General features: G+C 44.7%; 4 long non-coding RNA genes across 14 annotated transcripts; 2 read left to right on the forward strand and 2 right to left on the reverse strand.

Annotated features, from left to right (window-relative positions):
* The first annotated feature begins 9592 nt into the window (after positions 1–9592).
* Positions 9593–14249, forward strand: LOC127315441 (uncharacterized). The gene is made up of 2 exons (XR_007860116.2): positions 9593–9993; positions 13103–14249. It is a non-coding gene; the product is annotated as an uncharacterized lncRNA (long non-coding RNA).
* Positions 10097–13107, reverse strand: LOC127315436 (uncharacterized). The gene is made up of 2 exons (XR_011745580.1): positions 10570–13107; positions 10097–10440 (listed from the first exon to the last, which is right to left on the reverse strand). It is a non-coding gene; the product is annotated as an uncharacterized lncRNA (long non-coding RNA).
* Positions 14250–15965: 1716 nt separating the features above from the next.
* On the forward strand, positions 15966–20611 carry LOC127315446 (uncharacterized). 11 transcript variants are annotated; one of them, XR_007860121.2, is made up of 7 exons: positions 15973–16440; positions 16782–16847; positions 17625–17874; positions 17999–18114; positions 18194–18493; positions 19150–19205; positions 20288–20611. It is a non-coding gene; the product is annotated as an uncharacterized lncRNA (long non-coding RNA). The 11 variants fall into 11 exon arrangements; XR_007860123.2 differs by adding an exon at positions 18573–19026 and having other exon boundaries at positions 15966–17874; XR_007860119.2 differs by having other exon boundaries at positions 15966–16440; positions 16535–17874.
* A 1486-nt stretch (positions 20612–22097) lies between these two features.
* Positions 22098–22587, reverse strand: LOC139834135 (uncharacterized). Its single transcript, XR_011749533.1, has 2 exons — positions 22279–22587; positions 22098–22193 (listed from the first exon to the last, which is right to left on the reverse strand). It is a non-coding gene; the product is annotated as an uncharacterized lncRNA (long non-coding RNA).
* Positions 22588–22914: the final 327 nt, after the last annotated feature.

The following is a 22914-nucleotide window of genomic DNA, read 5'->3' on the forward strand; positions in this document are numbered from 1 at the left end:
TTTTGCTTTCTCTGCTTAAGGTGGTTTCTGGGTAAAGCTGGTACATTGTAATCCTATGATTCTCTAATGGAAATCGGGGGAAACCATTATGATTCAAAAAAAATCTAAAACTTCATCTAGTTCTAAAAAAAATCCATAACTCCATCTAGAAAAAACTGACGTTAAAAAGATGGAGTTACTGTTTTTTGAGGTTAAAAACATCTATCCATAACTCCATCTAAAAAAATAAAAAAAATCCATCACTTCATCTTCCTTATTATTTGGGCAAAAATTCATTGCACTGCTATCTTTCTTTTCATTAAAATCTATCTTCCCCTCATCTTTTGCAAAATCGCTCCACCTTGTTCTCTCTGTTTTTTCTACCTTTGGCCCTATCGATGATCGGGTCACACTGAAGGAAAAAAGAAGACAGAGTAAAAACCCTAGAGGAGCGATGTTCTAGATTTTAGGACCCCAATTTATAGTTCGCACCAGGGCCCCACATTTCTGGAAACAGCCCTCGCGACTACATTAGGGTGTGCACTAGGGCAGGATATTGCACTGCTACACCTTGATGGCTTGCCAGATTGAGGGCCGATACTGCCATGTAAGACCTATATGAAAACCAAATTCCAAATGCCTCCAAAGCCTAAAATCTGTCGACCACAGGGAAGATGAACAAGCAATACGTGGCCCAACCATTTCAGCACCCCTTTTCTATTTGTTTGTTGAACATTTCTCACTACTCTGGTTCTTTGGTCTCTTCGATTGGTATGACTTCTTAGGCGTGTGTCTCTCTTATAGAAGTAGACAAGTAGTAGTTCATTGCTCTATGCAATTCCCGAATCCTGACTCTCTTTCAAGTCTCATTACTTCTACTGTTTGCTCTCTTGAAAGCACTAAGGTTCTTGTACCTTGTCTCTTTTACCTTCCAAGTTCCAACCATGTCCAGTGATCATCACATGGTGTGTCGTTCCTTATTAAATCATTACTTATCTCGCACCTCTGGTTAAAATAGCGGGCTATAACTGATAGCTGCGATAATTTTTGAAGCTATGAAAGGCTATAGCGCAGCTAAAATCATATATAGGTGATTTGCTACATAGTGAAAAAGAGCAATATTTAGGTAGCATAAAGTCGTATATATATCAATAATTCACAGATGCATAACATAATAATACCCGCATAAAAGATACTCATAATCAAATCATAGTTTACAGAAAGTTAAATACATACAACAACAACCAAGCCTTTCAGTCCCAAACAAGTTGGGGTAGGCTAGAGTTGAAACCCATAAGATCTCGAAGCCAAGTCATGGTTCCGGAACGTGGATAGCTAACTTCCACGCACCCCTATCCATGGCTAACTCTTTGTCGATATTCCAAACCTTCAGGTCTCTCTTAACGGACTCCTCCCATGTCAAGTTTGGTCTACCACGACCCCTCTTAACATTCTCATCACGCTTTATCCGTCCGCTATGCACTGGCGCTTCCGGAGGCCTCCGTTGGATATGTCCAAACCATATGAGACGATGTTGGACCAGCTTCTCTTCAATCGGTGCTACCCCAACTCTCTCTCTCGTATATCGTCGTTCCGTACCCGATCCTTTCTTGTGTGGCCACATATCCATCTCAACATGTGCATCTCTGCTACACTTAACTGTTGGATATGTCGTCTCTTCGTTGGCCAACACTCAGCGCCATACAACATCGCAGGTCGGATAGTTGTCCTATAAAACCTGCCTTTTAGCTTTTGTGACACCCTCTTGTCACAGAGTACGCCAGAAGCTTGGCGCCACTTCATCCAACCAGTCTTGATTCGGTGGCCCACATCTTCATCGATATCGCCATCCTTCTGCAACATGGACCCCAAATATCGAAAAGTGTCTCTCTCCGGTACCACCTGCCCATCAAGGCTAACCTCTCCCTCCTCATGCCTAGTAGAACTGAAACTGCACCTCATATATTCAGTTTTAGTTCTACTAAGCCTAAAACCTTTCGATTCGAGAGTTCGCCTCCACAACTCTAACTTTCTATTAACCCCCGTTCGGCTATCATCGACTAGCACCACATCATCCGCAAAGAGCATACACCATGGGATGTCTCCTTGTATATCCCTTGTGACCTCATCCATCACCAAATCAAAAAGATAAGGGCTCAAAGCTGACCCTTGGTGTAGCCCTATTCTAATTGGAAAGTCATCAGTGTCGTCATCGCTTGTTCGAACACTTGTCACAACATTATCATACATATCCTTGATGAGGGTAATGTACTTTATTGGGACTTTGTGTTTCTCCAAGGCCCACCACATGACATTCCGAGGTATCTTATCATAGGCCTTCTCCAAATCAATGAACACCATATGAAGGTCCTTCTTTTGCTCCCTGTATCTCTCCATCAGCTGTCGTACCAGGAAGATGGCTTCCATGGTAGACCTCCCAGGCATGAAACCAAATTGGTTTTTGGTCACGCTTGTCAACCTTCTTAAGCGGTGCTCAATGACTCTCTCCCATAGCTTCATAGTATGGCTCATCAGCGATACAACATCATCAGTTCAGGTTCAGGACATAGATCTATCCATAAATTACATACCAACAGCAAGTTCTTCAGAGATACAACAAGTTCACAGCAAGCAATATCAAGCAACATCGAGTTCACATAACCAGTAAGACATGGATGCAATCAATCTAGGGCGGCGTGAACCGTGAAGAGCAAGGGCGGCCTGGGTCGCTCGTGACGAGGAGAGCTCGGGCAGAGCTTGAGCACCTCGCCACCTCCGCGTTCAGTAGCGCGGTGAAGAGCTTCAGTTTCTCTGGCAGCGAGGTTGTCCAGGTTCAGCAGCGATGACAGTCAGGTTCAGCAGCGAGGGCGCACCACCATGGTCATCTCTCCAGCCTAGTTTAGGAAATAAGGGACAAGGGATATTTGTGTTGCTAGGGTTAGCCCCACGCGGATTTTTTCAAAGAAATAGACCACGCCGCTGAAAATTTGAGAGTCCCATCGTATTTGACAACATAGCAAGCTGACAGCAGTATGGCCTGTAAGCTGACAGACACGGAGGAAGTGATCCCCTCGTATTTGAGTCCTATCGTATGGTATTAGTTGCCTGTCTTAATAGCCCCAACATAATTAAACCTGAAATAATCTGTCAGATACATTTCCTGTGCAATGATTATCTGTCCGACGACTCCCAAGCAAGCTGACAGCACTATGGCCTGTAAGCTTTGCCACACTGGGCCAGAGGATGTGGATCCACCTGGCACTCTTGTACTCCGTACCATACTGTTTCTTCCCGTACATTACGCAAATGTTTGGAACAGTCAGAGAGAAAACCCAGAACATAGCTATATTCCAAATGCCTCTAAAGCCTAGTATCCACGAACCACGATGGGATGATCGAGCTAACCATTTCGCCACCAGTCCACCACCCACGTTAATTGGTTGGTTGAATATTTCTTCCTAGTATCGGTCTCTTCAATATTTTCTCTTCGCGCTGTTTCCACTCTATTTATAGACGAGAAGAGGACGCACTCTACTGTTAGTTGTCTATTTCCTCCCAAAATCCTGGCTAACACATCATGTGTTAGCGTAATATTTCAACCCCATTGAAATATTACACTAACACATGATATGTGAAGTACGCGTATGAATCTAGTAAATACTAAGTAGCAACTCTTTCTGAAACCAGTTCTCCTCGAAATAGGCATTCGTCCCACTTTATAAATAAAGCCGCAACGGCCGAACTGATACAAGGTGGAGAGAAGAACCTCTTACAAAGCAGATCAAAGGATAAACAAAAAAGAACAAGGAAAATCAAAACTAGCGACGACATTGGAACGGACCGAGTCGAGTCGGGACTCCACAACGACGCCCCCAAGAGGGTAACGACGCATTACGCCGCCATCGTCGAGACCGCGAGGTCTAGCGCCCCGGGATCCCACGAACTCGAGCCCATGGCCTAGCCACAACACCGCAAGGCCGGCGGATTGGACAGGGCAGGCCGACACATAGCCAGCAGCCATCAGGCCAACGGCAGCCAGGGGAGGGGATCCGCCCTCCGCCACGCGAGGTGACCGCCGTCCGGACGCAGTAGCACTACCAATTAGGCCAAGATCATGCCCAGTCGCCTGCTAGGTCTCGATCGAGTCCCATTAGTCGTGCCGCCGCGCTGCTACACCCATGCCGCCTAAGCCATCTATTTGCAGCTCCGTGCCAAGCCTAGCCAAGTCGCCCCCAACCGAACCGCAATGTGTTAGCCACATACCATGCGCAGCGTCACCGCGACCTCACTCCTCGCAAGATAGCCCTGGCTAAGGCTGTACACCGCCGCAAAGAAGCACCCTCGCCGCAACGCCCGGGGACATCGTCGCGTTGTTACCGACACCGCCACGCCGCCGATCGAGCCAGTCACTTTGTCGGCATCCAAGATCTCGCCATTGAATGGCAGCAAGAGCATCCCAGCGACCTTCCCGAACGCGAAAGGGGTCGGACGCCGCGCTGCCAGGGCCGCCAGATCTGGGCCCGCATGGCCCAGACCAAGAACAAGCAGCAGTGCAACTAGGGGAGCGCCCCGCCGGCTTGCCGTACCGAGACCCTCCTGGCCCTGGCCAAGCCCGCAGCGTCCAGATCGGAGCCCAACTGGCCCCAATCCGGGCCGTGCCGCCAGTAGGCCCCTCCGCTGCCGCCCATGGCCACGCACTGCGCCCGCCACCGCCTCCGGCTGGAACCGCCGCCATCACGCCCTGCCACCACCGCCGGACCGAGCGCCTGAAGCCCCGAGGAGCACCGCCGCAAGCCGAGCCTGCCCCGCGCGGACCCCTTTGCGCGCAGGTGAGGGAGGACCCGCCGCCGCCGGCACCGCGCGGGCTTTGCCCGACGGCGCTCGCCGCCGGCGGCGGAGGAGGAGGGGAGGAGGAGGGGTGGCGGCGCGGGTGGAGCTAGGGTTCGCCCCGGTCGCCCGCGGGGAGCGACGCGGAGCGATACCGCTTCGTTTCCTCTGAACCAGTTCTAAGTAGCCTGTATCCCCAAGATGCAATTATTTCTGCAACCAGTTCTAAGTAGCCTGTATCGCCAAATGCTAATGGGATTCCATTTTCAGTGACAAGTACAGTCTGCACATATACACAAACGAAGAGAGTGCGGCAATGCCATTGAACAATATAAACAACTTGAGCAAGAAAAAACAGGTAGAACCGAACACTGAAGTGTAGCCTGATCAATAAATCTGTACATTACAGTGCATACTTTCAGTGCATGAATAGAGTTCTCTGATTTTGACCATGAAAACTAGGCTGCTCGATCATGTGTTTTACTGTAAAGGACTGAATATGGACATGTAAAATTAACCAAATAAAGTAGACTATTACCACTGATTTGTAGGTCTGGTGGCGGAGGAGCTACCGGTGGCGGCGGCAGAGGTGAAGTGCGCCAGCGTGGGCGGCCGAACTGAGGGCCCTGGGGCTTTGTCCTGGTTCGTTCCATGGCCTCACGGCTGAGTGGTCGACGAAGGGAACGTGCGGGAACGGGCGGACGGAGAGGATGTGCAGGAAGCGGCTGAGGAAGAGGACCGGCGGCGGAGTAAGGGGAGCCGGCGGGGAGGCAAGCGGCAGATGGCGCTGTCCCTGACTTCGGCGATGGAGGGACGAGGACAGTGGCGCCCTTTCGGCTCGTGCTTGTACCACTGTTGATGTTTATTAATAGATTGGTGAATTTCTCGCAAAAAAAAAAACGATGGAGAGAAGGGCCACACGGGGATGGAGAAGAAAAGAGAAAAGAGGAACAGAGAGAGGATATGCACGCACGGGATCATCGGGTGAGGAGCTAAGAGCCGTTTCTCATTTAACATACAACAAGCCTCTCTCTCTTCCTTAACTGCAATACCACATCAGCAAAATACTTAGGATATGGTGCTAAGAGGTAGCTTGTAGACACACTGTTTATGGGGAAATGTGATGTTACGGTAACAAACTATGTTACTCTATCTTTCTCTCTTCTCATTAATTTATTGCAAAGCCAAGTAACAGCGCCGTCACATGGAAACATGGCCTGAGAGGATATGAATCCAACCGGTATATGAGAACAAAATTTGCTCCTTTTCATGCATTACGCGGACGCTTGCCATAGTCAAAGTGGATTGAACATAACTATATTCCAGATGCCTCCAAAGCCTAGTATCTACGATGTGATCATCGAGAAATAAAACCTGCCGTTTCATCCCCAATCTGCTTTTTTTTTCGAAAGTTATCCCCAATCTGCTTTCATTGATGGTTGAATGTTCTCACTACTTTTTGGTCTCTTCAATATTTTCTCTTAGTTGTTCCGTCTCTTTTTATAGACGATGAGGCGACGCACTCTGCTGTTGGTGGTTGTCTATTCCCTCCCAAAACTCGATCTGACTCTTTTTATTATGCTACTACTTTCTTTAATCTGTTTGAAAGCAACAAGGTTTGTGTACCTTGCATTAAAAATCGCCTTCAAAGTTTCAACCAAGTCCAGTGATCACACATTGCACATTGCTGTTTTTATTGCAGGAGTACAGTGGTGTGTAAGCTGTAGGTATAAATATCCAATATTTTCAAGTTATAGCACACCGATGCGATTACTTCGTGGGTTTCAAGTACATTCCTGATATTTTCAAGTTAAACTGGAAATGTTGATTTTCTAGGCCACGTAGCTTTGACCTTCCAACACTGGCCCAGATGGCATGTCCATACATTTTAAGACCTACCCTGCTCCACGACATGCAAAACCTAGACAACATATTTTACGCCAAATGGGATCTAAACTAAATTTAGCATCCATATAAGGCTTGGGGCCTGCCGCTGGCTTAAAAAGAGTATATACTCACTAGAATTCGACTTGACCAAGGGTAGCTCTCTGGTTTGCAACTGTGCAAACAACGTCATGATTAAGTCTATCTTAATAATATACCAAAAAATCGATAGAATTTAGTAGTCTGGAAACCATCTGGTCCTGACGCTTTGTTATGATCCATTTGAGAGATGGCTTCACACACTTCATCCTCGGTGAAATCAGCGGTAAGAAGACCAAAATTCCTCAGGAGTCAAGTGCAGTATATCATGGTTAATTTCCTCTACTATTGAGAAGTTGTTTGGGACCAGCATCCTGAACAATTTCTTGCAGTATTCAGTTATGTTAACCTTGACATTTTACTCAACCACTATAGTTCACACATCTTGCTTTAGTTGGAAAAAAATTCTTTCTATATTCCCCACTGGAAATAAGATGATTTTTTTGGGTTTTGTTACTGTCTTTCTGAAACGTGGTTAACCTTGGCACGTTTATCCCACTTGGTCTCCTCGTCGCGCCTAAGTTTAATAACAAGATCACCCGCATCCCTCAAAGCTTCCCTCTCGGCTGCAGTAACGCGTGAAGATTTGGCTTTGACATCTAACTCATCAATTATAGTCAAAAGCATATATGTTTGTTTTTTACATGTTTGGTGACAAACCACCACTTCCCTTATCACACACCAAAATCCTTCCGAATTCGTAATACAATTCATAGATTTATTTTACAAACCTTCAATGATGTGGTGATAAATTAAACTGAGCATAAGCTCACAGGGGCGTAAACAATTGACAAAAGATTAAGAACAATGAGATTTGGCGTCAATCTGACATCACACCGAGAACTTAAAAGTACTATTGAGAACACATAATAATGGATAAACCTAATAACATACAATAAATCTTGCCCGCACATGCCCCGATTATCCTGCTTCTTTGTAGTTAAAATAAGTGAGGTATGTTTTTAACAAATTGAAGAGAATTCCTAGAATTTTTTCTAATATTGTGTGATGTTGTATCCATGTGACCATGTGGTGTATATGTCGACGCATAAGTTTGACATGTAAAGCAGTCCCATTAGGTATAGTCGTATAGAAAGAATTGTTAAGTAGGTAGGGCTGATGCAGTAGTATTGGATAAAAATACAGATCTTTACCCTAACCAGAAGTAGATGATACTTTCTGGTCTACAAGAAGTAACGAGTGCAATTTACTTCTTCTGAACATCTTTCTTTGTGTGGGGTTCGTTGTGTGAGACATAAGTGTCCCCGATGATCTGGCCTACTTGCGCAATAATTTTCTATCTAAAGTCTGGCAAGACAGGTAACAACACCATGACATGGAAGATCAGGCACAGGTGAGAGGAAAAGGATCCAACCGTTACATGGGTACGAGATTTGCGTCTTCTCATTGGCCATAGTCAAAGTGAATACCTAGAGCAATATTCCAAATGCCTCCAAAGCCTAGTATCTACATTGAGATGATCGAGCAATAGAGCCAATCTCTGAGTTGTTCCACCACTATCTATTTATAGACGAGGAGACGACACACTCTACTGTTGGTGGTTGTCTATTCCTTCCTGAAGCTCAGACTCCTTTTTACTACTGGTATTGCTTTCTTTTAATGTGTTCAAAAGAAAACTAATTTCGCCTTCCAAGTTTTCAACGAAATCCAGTGATCACGCACGACAGCAACAGTAGAAAAGGCACCAACATTATGTATATTTCCTCCGCACAGGTTTATTGCGCTTATTAGGAAAGGCTCTGCGATCAAGGCAAACCTTGATCTATAAAGAAAATATAGCTATAAATCCCTCATTTTCTCTCGTTGATGCATAGGCAGCTGATTTAGAAGGAAAAGGAAGGGTGTTGATTTCCAAATTTTAATTCACATATTAACTGCCAAATTATGTCTAGTTCTCAAAAAAAAAATCCAAATTCATCATGGATCCAATAAATCAGTATGGAGGGAGTAGTTGTTCAATCATCCCGCTTGTCCTACGTGAGTGAGCGGGTGATCGGTGAAATGGCGAAGTGGCGCCCGGCAGCTGGCATGGCATACCATAGCTGGTGTAGATGGAACGCATGCAGTTGCCCTTCGAGTACAAATATCCAATCTTTTCAAGTTACTAGGAGGCGTTGGCGCGGCGGCACGCCGCGCCCGTGGGCATCTGCTTGTACAGAATCTTATTAAGCCGGGATAAGAGATAGTACGTGAGCACAAAATTGATGGTGTATGCACTGTTAGCGGTGGTGTTTTAGCAAAGATGAATCTCGATGCACAATGAAAGAGGCAACACTGACCGAATCTGAAAGGTAAGACACTTACATCAGGTCATACAACGGAGGTGGAGTTATCTTGTACAGTGCAGAATCAATATTCAAATTGGCATGAAGCTTGGCACCGTATTGTACCAATTTGAAATCTACTGGAGTCCATGACGATAAGAGTGGCTTACAACTTAGGTCCATGCCGTTGAGATAACCTACTGAAAATTCTTCTGCTGAAAATTATAGTTCATACATAATATTATCACATAGCGTGCTCGCAGGTTCAGGGGTAAAACATTTGTATGTCGTGAATTCAGTTGGCAATTTTAGGAGGAAGAAAAAAAGAAAAAGAAGGTAGCGACGAATTATTTTTCAGATGTCCGACGCTAGCAGGTACAGCCCGTAAGTGACCGGCCGAGCCTTTGTTTATCTGGTGGGCTATGCTAAGCCTCTTTACATGGGCCACAATTGTACTGGCCCTGATGAAGATAGTCGATTCGGCCAGCAGCATCTATCTTAGATTCTCCTAAAAAAACAATAGTACGTATCTTAGATGAGCTGGGGATAGGAATGGGTGGGGAAAAAATTAGTGGATCGAAGAACAGTGAACAGAAGAGCGGTGATACCTCGCGGTGTGGTAGCTAATGGATGGGGCGGAGGTGATAGGGACGGCGGCGGAAAGCACGCTGCACGGGACGTGAACCACGACCTCTGCAGCTGGCTTCCCGTCCAGGTTGCAAGCGCGAAGGCCAATCGCCGCGAGCGCGGATGTCCTGCGTGGTCGGGGCCGATGGTGGTAGAAGCTCCGTCCCAAGCTTATTCGCACAGCACGCCGTATCGCCAACGGGAGCGCGCAGAGAGGAGGGAAGAGTGGGACAACGCAAGCAGTGGACGCTGATTTGTAGCACCTATGGATTCAGACATCAACAGCCAACGGGTATGTCACCTCTCTCTATGTTGGCTCAATAGGAGCAATTCTATCTAAAATATAGCAGTTGCATGCACCTGAGTAGGAATTTCTATGAGGAGAAAGGTAAACGAAGCCCACAACACCTGGAAACTTGTACATTGCTCTGTCAGAAAGAGACAATAACAACAGAAGACGGTTTGGTTTAGTTCAGGTCCATAACGTGCATCATTTAGATTTCTGCTAACTTTTTACACATCTACTTATGCAAGACACGCATTAAAATATTAGCATAGAATAGACAGTGGGTAAAGGCAGCTGCTAAAGAAATTGAACTCTGGCCATATGCCTTTGTGATGCTGCTTAAGGGAGTACATGACTTCAGATTTCAGGTTGTTGCCCGCAACACGTAAATTCAGAAGCCCTTTCCATTAGCTTTAGTGTCTCTGCACTAAGTTGCTCCGTATGCTGATAAACCTGCAATTAGTACCATATATGATGAGATCTAAACATGGATTGTAAGAGAAATAGGCAAATATAATACAAAAAGAGAAATCAGCATATGAATAATAGTACAGCGAGAGGGAGCACAGCAAGAGAAATGACCATATGAATGACAGCACGTCGCCGACCAACAATAGCAGATGAGGACTGAGCAGCTGCTGCAGAATGGCTGTTGCTAGCACTCTCATCATCCTCGCCAAATATGCCCATCCTGTGATCTAACTCATTTTGGGTGTCATAAATATATAGCTGGGTGAATTTAGGAACAGGATCTCCCTCTGAAGGGAACAAAGAGCCAATCTCATGACAAAACAACCCCACAAATCTTGAAGTCATATGGACCGTGCGAGAAAGCCGGCTTTGGCAAGTAAACGCTGACCTTGCTAAGAGTTTGACCCTGGCTTATGTTAATGGTCATTGCATGCTATATAATGCAGGTCCATAATGTGCATCGATTTAGCTTAGTAGGCAGCACTGCTATATCAGGTTCCACTATTTTGAAAGAATGAATTGGAGAATTTTACTATTTCAATGCTAGCAAACGGTCTTCTATTTCAATGCTAGCAAACAGCACTGCTATATCAGGTCCATGAAATATATAGCATAGAATTGTGAACCCGCAATTATGAAGTTCCACTATTCTGTGAATTTTAAGAACACATGGAAACATATTTTTCAAAACTGAAAAGTTAGGAAAAAATCCTGAGCTTTTATGTAGATAGCTAATGCAGTCTACCTGGGTGAACAAACCAAAGTCCCCAGAAAATAATATATAATGGACTAATGGAACTATGGAAGCTTAAATTGGCACAAACTGCATTATTCAGTTAGCATGCTGTCAATGGTAGGTAATTATGTTGCAAGAAAAAAATGCACTTTCTTGGACATCAGACCGTTTAAGTTTACCGCAATTTCTTCGAACATAGACAGTTGTTACATGTAAACTCCACTGAAAAGTTAACCCCAGGATTAGCCTGGTCAGTACTGAGTAGTATCAAGGAGGCTAACAAACCATGTTAAAAATACCATACTTCCTTATATTCAAACATAAATATTAGCACACATGACCAAGAACATAAGGTAATTTCTGAATAGAACTTGTATGTCGGAAAAAAAAAATACAAATTAAAGAGAACTGAAAATGATAGTCAAGAGCAGTTTGATTGGCCTCTAAACACATGGATTGGCTTAGATATCAGTTTATCCTTGTACAAAAATGCTCTCTAAAATCCCACTGTTAGGAAAATATATATAAAAGGCTATGCTATCACAAATACTAAAAAGGCTGCCTACTAAGCATTCTATCACCAAAAGATGGGAATTACATACAAAAATATTAGTGGCATTTTAATTTTCCGGCAGCAACTTCTAACATGATTGAGCCGAGAAACTAATAATAGCATGCATTTGCAGCTTGTAGCAATGTACTACAAAAAAATCACTCCTCAATTAAGTTTTAGGGTTTCCACTTTGGAAATTCAAAGGTCTCTTAAATCAAAGGTATTTATTTCGCTTACACTACATGATATTTGAAGAATAAGGAACTAATTACCTTTCTAGAGCCGCTTGAGTCATTAGTGAATGAAAAAATTCTGAGAGAAGATCTACAGGGGAACAAATAACAGAAGATAACACAATGGTTTATTCTATTAATAAACCAAATCAAACAATGAACAACTTAGCATCTAACCTTGCGGTTAGGGTTGGGTTCGAAGAATTCTGTGTATTCTTCTGTCACACAGCGGTTGGATTAAAGAACCTCAACAGTTCATGATACACATTCCACCAATTTCTCAAGTTCAACATAGTACTGAGAAAGATAAGAATCATGAATCCTCTTGGCTAACCGACCAGAAATGAACAAAGTAGTAATACACACATATGAATATCTCATCGGTGTATGTATTGAGCTGCTACTAAACACCATATAACTATATTATTAGTAGTACATATAAGCTTGTATAACTATGTTATTAGTAGAACATATGAGCTTGAACTGGCATATATCCTTTTTTCCTGTGATATACTGGAACAACATGTACGATAGCATCCTAAGTGACAAAGATGAATTACATCAGCACATATCTAGCATTTAATAAGCATTGCCAATTTTCAAAAAAGAAGGTTTTATATCAAGCACATGAACTACCTCATGAAATCTGCAGAGAATTATATTTATGAGGTGATCATCCAAGTAGGGTATGTGACCATGGCACGCTAACTCCATCTCTTTACGGGTTTGAACAATTTCCGTTTCTACTTGCTCTGATGGAGGGTCTACACTCTCTCTTTCTTCCTTGTAATTTGTTCACCTGCATTGAGGCCTGGAAAAGGATATTTAGGTTTGAAAAATTAAAGAATATCCCTTGTACTTTACAGCATTATTCAGAGTTCTTGATTGACCACTGAGACCTGGAGGTCACACCAAGGCGAAGGAGATAGCTAGCTTTTCATGCAAGAACCAATGATTTGGTTGGTTACTGGTTATGCCATGCTCATGTGCAAACAAATATTTTTGGACTTCTGTATAAGATGATTCTAAAGACTTTTCATATCATATGAAATAAAGACTAATTTCCCAAACCATTCCCAGAAACTTATATGTCCCTGCTTCTTTTCTCTTATTTGCATACAGGGGATAGAGGGAGACACGAGAAAAAGGCAGCTTACTCGAACGTTGTTGACGGAGAAGATGAGGTCAAACCTTGTTAGCTGGCCTGCTGCTGCCTCCAATCTAGGGAGGGTGTCGGAGGCCGTGGAGTGACGCACGAAGGTGTGTAGCCCATGGCCAAGTCGACGTGGATGGTGGTGTCAGACATCTCCCTATGGCGTCCTCCATGAGTGTGAGATTTCCGGCGGCACCGTGCGGACAGCCCCACACGGAGACCAGGTCCTCGCCAAAGTGGCCCAGGTGTGCGTACAGCGGGAGGCGGCGGGGATCATGGCGGCGAGGCACATCGACCACTCCATCGGCAATGATGCACACAGCACCCTTTTCCACTTAAGTCCACCAGGAAACACCCGAAAGAGGAGGGCGCCGAGGTCCCTACCGCGCCGTCATCTGGCTCGGGAAGGAGAGGATGGCCCCGAGCTCTTCCTCCATAGCGGTTGAAGAGTAGAGCGCCGAGGTTCCCAATGCGCCGCCATCTGCCTCGTCAAGGAGAGGAGAGCCCCGAGCTCACCCTCCACAGCGGCTGAAGAGGAGGGCGTCGAGGAGGAGAGGAGAGCCCCAAGTTCTTCCTCCACGGTGGCTGAAGAGGAGGGCGGAGAGGTCCTCATCGCTCTTCCTCCACGCCGTCAGCCGCCTTGGTAGGTGGCACGGTGGCCAGAGAGGGAGAAGAGGAGGCCGGCCATAGGGAAGAATGTGAAGAAGAAAGTTGGGGGCGAATTGTTCCATGGTGGAGATTGAGGGGGCGCCTCTCTGACCAGCTGCCGCTTTGACCGAATAATCTGGAGCGATCCATGAAAATAGGAAGGGGTGAGGCAACAGCCGGTAGCCGGTTGCCTGTCTACCCAAAAAATAAAGATGCAAAACAAATTACGTGAGTAGATCAGGGAAGGGATAAAGTAAATAAGTACGTGTCAATCAACAATAGGAGGAAAGAGTGGATAAATAGCAAATCTACAGTATCTCAGTCATGGAGATGGCGTAAAATCAGCTACCCTTTATATAGTGTATAATACCGACAATTTGTGGTGGGTTTTGAGTGGAGTACTTTTTTTGTTTCGATAATGCGAGTGGAGTACATTCCTGTGAAACTGGAAATGTTGTTTTTCCGCCATGTAGCTTTCACCTTACTACGTCAACCCAGACGGTTTACGACCTACTCCACGACATGCAAAGTTTAGACAAAATATTTTGCACCTAATGGGAAGTAGACTAAATTTGTGCATATTTTTTTCGATAAAGGGAATATATTAATATGAAAAGATACCAATTACACCCAGCCTCTGCAACAACGCACCACCCTAATGGCACTACGGATGCACACAGCCAAAAAAAAGAAAAAAAAACTAAGAAACAAAAGTCCCGCTACAGTATCTCGGGCCTAACAACAGCAATACATCCACCGCCAAGACAACACCTGAAATACAGACTTTACAAAAACGACGCCTTCAAGAAGGAAACAGTGCTCTAACACCGTCGTCGCCCGATCAAAGATCTTAGGTTTTCACCCTGAAGATAGTCCCCGCTCTCAAAACAATGCCTCCAACAAGGTCATTGCCAGGCACAACCAGTTAAGGCCAGACCTTAGGTTTTCACCCTGAAAGGTAGGACTCTGAACTTCACATGTGTTGTCGCCCCTATTTTCATACCGATGTTGTGAAGCCCGGAACACCAAGCCAGTTCCATCTCACCACCAAGATCCGACCACCATTGCTCTTCCACCAATCTTGACTTTCATGACCTTCTCCGCCAGCACCATGGAAAGAAAACAAGCTCCATGATATTAACACAGAGAGCTTCAAGCGCTCCTCTCGAAACTAAACGGTCGGATAAAAAACATGGGTGCGCTCGACCGAAAAACACCCAATCCAAGAATCTTCGTGCATTGATCGCACAATGAATTTCGCCGGCAGGACCTTCCGGAACACGACAATCCAGCAAGCTCGGTGGGAAAAAGCTTCCGAACGATCTTCACTTGGCGCGAGAGAAACCCTAGGACTGCCACCTTTATTAGGCAGAACGGCAGGCCCCCTCGCCGCAGCCCGCCGGCAACCTGCTCCGCCGCGGACGCCGCACTCTACCAACGGCCATGAGGCAGCAAAGAGAACGGCGATGACCAAGCAGGGTCGACCCCGACCAGACCGGCTCAACCATGCAGCGAAGAAGACCGAATAGGCAGCACGAGAATCACCCAGATCAAGATCTGGAGTTTTTCCCAACGCCACCCAATCTGGCCCAGATCTTCACCGCCGGTCAAGGCGCCGCCGGAGGAGAGTCTTCGCCACCACCCCGACCAGGGGCGCCGCCCTGGTCGCTGCACGCAGATGAACCACCACCACCGCCCTAGCAACCATGGCGCAGATCTCCAGCGTCCACCACCCCAGTCCACCTTCGGGGGCTGGGCCCGCAGCCACCGCGGCAAGGGCCGGTGGCAGCGGCGGCTAGCGGAGCAGGCGGAGGGGGCTGTAGGCGGCGGCGGCGCGGTGTCGCCCTAGGGAGCGACACGGGAGCGGGCGGGTCTAAATTTGTGCATATAATAAGGCCTGCCGCGGGGCTAAAAAAAGAGTAATGCTACTCGCTAGTACAGAACCGAGACAGTTTCTCTAACCTGACGGGATTAAGAGTAGAGGATGAGGGGGTTGTTAATCAACTCGGAGGTATATGAACATCGCATACCAGCGGGACGAGAGTGCCAAAAAAAAACGAACGGGAGTGCAAAACCGTCCGGGAATGGATATCTCTATCTTTATCTTTACTACTTAAAAAGACTAAACATATTCCTTATTCTGCCCAGCCTCCAACTCCAATACGTCAAAATCGTCCGTCGTCCGTCGTCCTTCATCCACCCCGCATGGGCTTGTCGACCTGGCCCGTTAAAGCTTCCAGAAATCACGCCCAAGCAAATCACGATTGCTTTTCTCTCGTGATCCTGCCAGCGAGTCTCCCCTAAGCTGAGCCGCCTCCGCCGCCGCCATGCCCAGTCGTACACCCCACCCCCAGCGAGTTTCCCACGCGTTCTCTCGATCTCCAGGACGACGCCGCATCAGCTACCTCGAACAGCGGACTTCTTCCCGCCCGGCGACCAGCCTGGAGGCTAGATTGACGGCCCCAGGTGGCTGATCCATTCCACCCAGGAGACGCGCGGTGGAGGCGCGCAGGGGGACTGGAGGAACGGGGCGGCGCGGAGATGGAGGAGCGGGGCAGCGCGGCCCCACTAGCGCAGGCAGGCCTGGTGTCAGAGGTCGCCATGGGAGGTTGTGAAGGACGTAGAGGCCAAAGACCTTTCATCAGTTCCTCCTTTCAAGGTATGATGCAATCGTGCAATCACCCTATGTCCCTAATCCCTAATTGGTGACATGATAGATGTATCTCAAGGCATTTCAATATTTCTCGATGTAGCCAACTGGATCGAGGGTCATTTGAATGGTTCCATAATTCCATGCAACCTCCTGCAGTTTTATCCTTGCGAGTTCAGAGGATTGAGTTTCTTTACGCCATAGTGCAATATGTTGGGGGACTTCCCATGACTTGATGATTCTTTTTCTTGAATGGCTGTGAATATGTCGGGGGACTTCCCATGAGCGCATATGAGTGCAATATGTGCATGAAATTACAAAACAACAATGCTTCTATGTCGATCTTGCAGGTAGGTATGAGCACCATGTTTACTAAGGCAGTCCACTATGCAACGTTCCTGCAGTTTCAGATCAAGGTGAGGATTTAGCCATTTGTTTATGTTTCGGATCATCGAGATAGTTATTTTTTTGGGTGTAAAGAGCTTCACTTGGTACTAATTAATAGTTCTATCTGTTGTTGATGACAAATACCTTTTCTTCATGTGAACCTTCCACTTGGTCATCACTTGATGATTCCATGCACCTCCTGGTTCCTGCAGTGTCATCCTTCAGAGTTCAGAGCTTTTCAGTTCCTTTATATTCACTGCTTATACTAGGGCAGAGAACTCACCCCATGCATGCGGCCACCGCTGTCCATGACTATTTCGACACGGAAAAAATGTCGAGGTAGTCTATCGGATCGGCAGCTGCATCACTTCCACCCCACAGGCAGAGGCTCTGCTTCACCACTGCTGTTCACTGCACACTCTCCAAATGATCGATAAATGCCATACTTTCTTTACTGTTTTATATAAATCTTTTGCATTAGCCATCCAATTGGTTGAAGCAAGTTACATTTAATTTTATTCTAAATTTCAATGATGATTCGAAAGGCGTAAACATCTGCAAATATCACAAGTACTATTTATCTTCTCGCTCACTCTGTGCTAGGTGACACTCTGATAATGGAAGATTGGATTTGTGCTTTTATAATAATTAATAGATCTTATATTAACACTGTTATGTGTACACGCATTTGTCGAAATTTGGTTTCTCGTAGTTGTTAACGCTGCATGTTAATCTTATCACACCTCCGATTAATCCTCATGTTTGTAGGAGCCATGGCTGTATAATATGTTTTGTACCATTCGCAGGTAGCAGAGGAAATATGACTGGAAGTGTATCTTGTAAAATTTCTCTTTAAAGCATTTCAATACTACAATGCTAAGGCTACTATGCTACTCTTCGTGTACTGTAATCTCTAAAAAGTTAATGATTTTTCATTGTACCGAACTCTCATGCTACTTATATTTCACACAAATGAGGGTTTAAAAATTTTCAGTAGAGTAAGGTAGGAAGGAGAAAAAGGAGGGAGGTGATATCTTGAAGCACCAAGATAAAGAAGTGAGCTTTGCATTATCTCATATTCTCATTCATTATAAGAAGCTAAGTAGCGGGCAAATATATTACTTTCAAGTATGAATGTTGCATAGTTGCCTTAGCATTGTTAGCTGCGTGTGTATTGCAGGTTTAGTGCTTGTGATAGTTCAGTTATTCAAGAATCCACCTTTCAGATGATGCACCAAAGAACTTCTCAGTATCAGCTCCAGCGAAATCCAAATGTTGATATTAACTTTGGTTCAGGTGATTTTTCTTTTGTACATTACTGTCTACTATTGGTCGATAACAACCTCATATTTTTATTTGTGTACCATACATACAGTGAGTACGGTAGGAATGAGAAAAGGAGGGAGGAGATATCTTGAAGCACCAATATAAAGAACTGAGCTTTGCATTAGCTCATATTCCCATTCATTATAAGAAGCTAAGTAGCGGGCAAATATATTACTTTCAAGCATGAATGTTGCATAGTTGCCTTAGCATTGTTAACTGCGTATGTATTGCAGGTTTATTGCTTGTGATAGTTCAGTTATTCAAGAATCCACCTTTCAGATGATGCACCAAAGAACTTCTCAGTATCAGCTCCAGTGAAATCCAAATATTGATATTAACTTTGGTTCAGGTGATTTTTCTTTTATACATTACTGTCTACTATTGGTCGATAACAACCTCATATTTTTATTTGTGTACCATACATACAGTGAATTGCACTTTTTTGAAATATAAATATAAGGAAAACAGGGATCCATGTTTTGCGCCAGCCTCAATGGTGATTAGGCCTATATGCACAGGCCAGCGAGCCGCACAAGACAATACAGTTTGGTTTCTGCACATGAACGAAAGCTCATTACCAGTACAACATGCAGTCATCAATTTGTACAGAATTAAGTTTATTAGCAGCTAATCCAAAGTTTCGGTAAGACGAGTAGGATAACAAGTATGATGAGCTTATACTTATCAATTAAATTTAGTAATTGTGAAGAGGAACTGGATTCTCCTATTTTGTAGTGTCCCATCTATATCTGGTGGAACAAACAACTGCATCTCATGGTGTACTTATTATGATTATGAAGATTCTGCTCTTTTTTTAGGACTTTCACACGTGTCTGTTTTCTTGCATAATTTTCCTGTGGATATCCTATTGATTTTCATATGGTCAGTCCATTTGTACATGTACATTTTTTATTGTATTAACATAAGCATCTGAAATTTCTGGATTAGTTTTTCTAGCTTCATACTTGTCCTATTAACTGGAAGCTTTTTTCCCTATTGGTTTAGACATGAAGGAAATTGAGCAAAAATATGGAAAATAAGAAGAGACCGCCCTTGAACCGGTATGCACCTTTACCCATATTTAAAATTATCCTTGAAGTTTAGATGATGGTGTGTGCTACATATTGATATATTTGTTCTCTCTCTACAATGTTGACAAGCATGTGTGCTACTGTGTGGTTTACCAAAATGAAAATCTGAAAACTTGATGTGATTCTGAAGTGTCAATTTTTTTTTACGGTTTGAAAACTCAAAATTCCATGCATCTGCTATAAAAGCTTCATGAATTGGTGTATTTTTTTTCTCTCTGTGCCTTCATTGAGGATTCTCATTTCATTAACAGCCAAGCCATTATGTTGCCATAGTATATAATATTTAAACATTCTTAATATGTGTGTTATCCTTTTGGATATCTCAACAGTATGTATTTTGTCACAATGTACAGTCACCATAGAAAAAAAATTAAATGTACGGAGAGGAAAGTAACTTGTGAATTATAATTGTATGGCTGCTTGATATCTCGCTCACACCTCAGGTGCACGTGTTCTCCCCCTTTCCTCCAGCGTGATTTGGCCGATCCGTGTTCAGGAGCGAGGTTGGATGCACACTGGTCCGGGGCTGTCCATGCTGGGATGTTACTTTGATTCATTCACCTTTTGTTATTCAGCTCCTTTTTGTGACATGAAAGATTCCTCAGTTTGTGCATCTTTCCGCTATAAGAACAAGTATCCACTTTTGGAATTCTATTTACTCTCTTTTTCCGGTGTCAAAAATAGATGCCTACACAATGTCTTTCTTGCATTGCTACAGTGTGGACTTTAATTTTGTTGGGCAATCAAGGAACAAGGAAATCATGCCCCAATTTAAAATGTTATTTCTTGCATTGCTACGGTCTAGACCCATTATTGCTACAGTGTGTGCTTTCTGTTTTCAAAAAGATGCCATTAGATCAAATAAATAGCTCATATTTTCATGATTAAATTTTGTCCTTCGGTGTTTCATGATACTACTAGGTTGCTTTATTAAATGATAAAAGATGGTTACATGGTCAGGAATTTTACTACAGGTTTGATGATGTTGGGTGATAATAATTACTGTTACTGCCCTTTAATTTTGTTGCTTGTTTTTAATTTGAAATTTGCAGAACTACCACGGTTCATTACAACAATTCCTTGAAAAGACCAAAATTCTTGTCAAGTTCCCTTCAGGCAGATAAGAAGATAAGAGATGATGATAGGAAGTTGGGATAACTGGTCCAAATCAAATCAAGTGGCAGTGTGCTTCCAGAAGTTTAAGAAGAAACACTAACATTGGCCGTGCAGTTCGCTCGGTGTTCTAGCTGAAGTCATCAACAATCAAATCTATAGTTGATAGAGAAAATATTATATTCATCTTCTGATTTCACAGTGCAGGCATGTAAGAACTGGTGTTTATATCACTATCTATATCATTCACTGGAGATTATTTCCGTCTGTGACACAGAAAAACTATTTGAAAGCTTTTTTGGTCTAAGCAACTTCAACTGACCGAAAAAGATGAATGGCTGGTTTCTCATTATTTAATCGTCTAGATCTGCTCTAAACTTTACAATAGTCTAGATATTGTATAGTTGTATTTGCATAGAAAACTAAAGAAAAACAATTATCCGTAGAAGGATGATTATTAATTACGTGCTGAATTAGAGACACTGAGTTTAGCGTTTTTATTGAGCATTGACATCTGTTTTCTCTTCACTAATTGGTATCGCTTGAAATATCATGAAATGAAAACTTTCTGTAGAAATTAACAGTTCAGTTGTGGTGTCTAATGATTTTTTTTGCATATTATTCTTTTAGGTCATACTATGCACATATTTGAAGCAAAGAAACTAGGCAGTGATTTTCAGAGTAGGAGAAGAGGGCATGCAATATATTTTCCAAATTACTTTATTTTTCTTTGGTGAACACTATACATTCTTGCTATACTGTAAGAAACAGACCTTCAAGAATCTAAACGCAATATATAAATCAGATTTGTACAATTTTACCTCTTAGTTATCATGTTTAAAAATTGTGTAGAGAACCATCTGATATACTCCCTCCGATCTGCTCAGATCTACATGGAGCATATGCAAGGCTAGCCTATATAGTTTTACTGAATCAATTATTTGACAACTGTAAATTAAATTGTGTACAGTATTTAAAATTATGGCGTAGACTTTGTGGCGACTATTACTCTAGATATATTTTTTATTGGTCTCGTGACCAAGTTATGTGTCATCTTTTTTTTTTGGTGTTCAGTGATGATTAATGTTTATATTTTAGCATGTTTTTTTGTCTTTTATACGTTTTGTTACCCGTGGCAACGCACGGGCATTTTACTAGTGTGTACTAAAAAGCAAAAGGTAATAAGAAATGTACTGAAGGCATTTTCACCGACGATATATGTCAGCCACCGAGCTCAGCTCAGCTCCGCCCAGGCGAGCCCAGCACACGCGCCCGTTGTCGTCATCCACCACACGCTTGTCAGCTAGCACGCCATAGCTGGGTGTACACGGAGCGCCCGTTGCCCTCGAGCATACTTGGTCCTGGTCACCGAGATGACTTGTCACTTGTCAGACTGTACGACTTATCAGACACATACTTGAGAGTAATCTGTTAGGATTAGATCCTAACTGCCATAGGCAGTTAATTAGTGCCCAAACCACCGCCGTCCGTACGGATGCCTTTTTATCTAACAGGCATCTCCTACAGACGCCTCCTCTTGTAACCGACTTCCCGAACAGACGGGAACTCCTGTATAAATACCCCTTGTTGATCAATGAAGAAGATAGTTGAATCATTTTGTTATCTCTCTCGTTTGTCTCTCGATTACTTTCAACACGTTATCAGCACGCTCTACAATCTTGAGCGATTTCGAGATCGACAAAGAACGAGGGCGATGAACCAGAAAAAGGGAAGAAAAGTCAAATCGAATAAGATCGCTGAGGCGCCCAATTGGCGCTTCTTCTCGCCTGATCGATTCCTTCGCTGGCCTTCATTGTTCCAAAGATTGATGGCAAAATCCAAGAACTTGGCTTCAAAACCATCAAAATTGATGAACAGAATAAGAACAGTACAGGGAAGAAAAGGTAAGGATTCATGAGATTATACATGCCTTCAATCGTCTCTGCGTTCTTCGTTTCGAGGAAGGAGAAATCGGCCCACTGGCCATCACCGTCATTGCTCCTTGACGATCGTTGTGTTGCATCGAGCGAGCCCTCGCGCTAGCCTCAACCGCCTGACTTGCACGACCGAAGGAGCGGCGCCACGCTCGCGAAAACAGCCTCCTCTCCAGGAGCGACGGCAGCGGGAAGCTTGGGCGCCACCCCCCGCACGACACCCCCGCGGCGCGCTTGGTCTTCGCGACCGATGGCTGGGCGACGCGTGCAGCCCGGGAACCGCCTTTGGCGGCGGCGGCCGGCAACCTCCAAAGACGGAGGCGGGCAGCGCCCTCCTCCGGCCATCCCCTCGCAAAGACAACGGCGCCCTCCATGCCCGCGTCCACGGCCTCGTGCTGCTGCTCCAAGAGGCGCCCCCACCAGAGGACGACCGACGCGGCTCCTCATGCCCCCGTGGCTGCCGTTTCCGCGTCGTGCATGTGGTCGGCGCCCGGCCCCACCTCCACGGCGGTAGCCTCGTCTTCCAACAACTCGCCCTCAGCGGCGGCGGTCGCGGCTACTAGCGGACGACAGGGCTCTCCTGTCACCGGCCCAGCTCCCGCGACGCCGGCCGGACATCGGCTCGGTGCTGC

This window comes from Lolium perenne, chromosome 1 (assembly GCF_019359855.2).
Source record: "Lolium perenne isolate Kyuss_39 chromosome 1, Kyuss_2.0, whole genome shotgun sequence".
In the NCBI taxonomy this organism is placed as follows: Eukaryota; Viridiplantae; Streptophyta; class Magnoliopsida; order Poales; family Poaceae; genus Lolium; species Lolium perenne.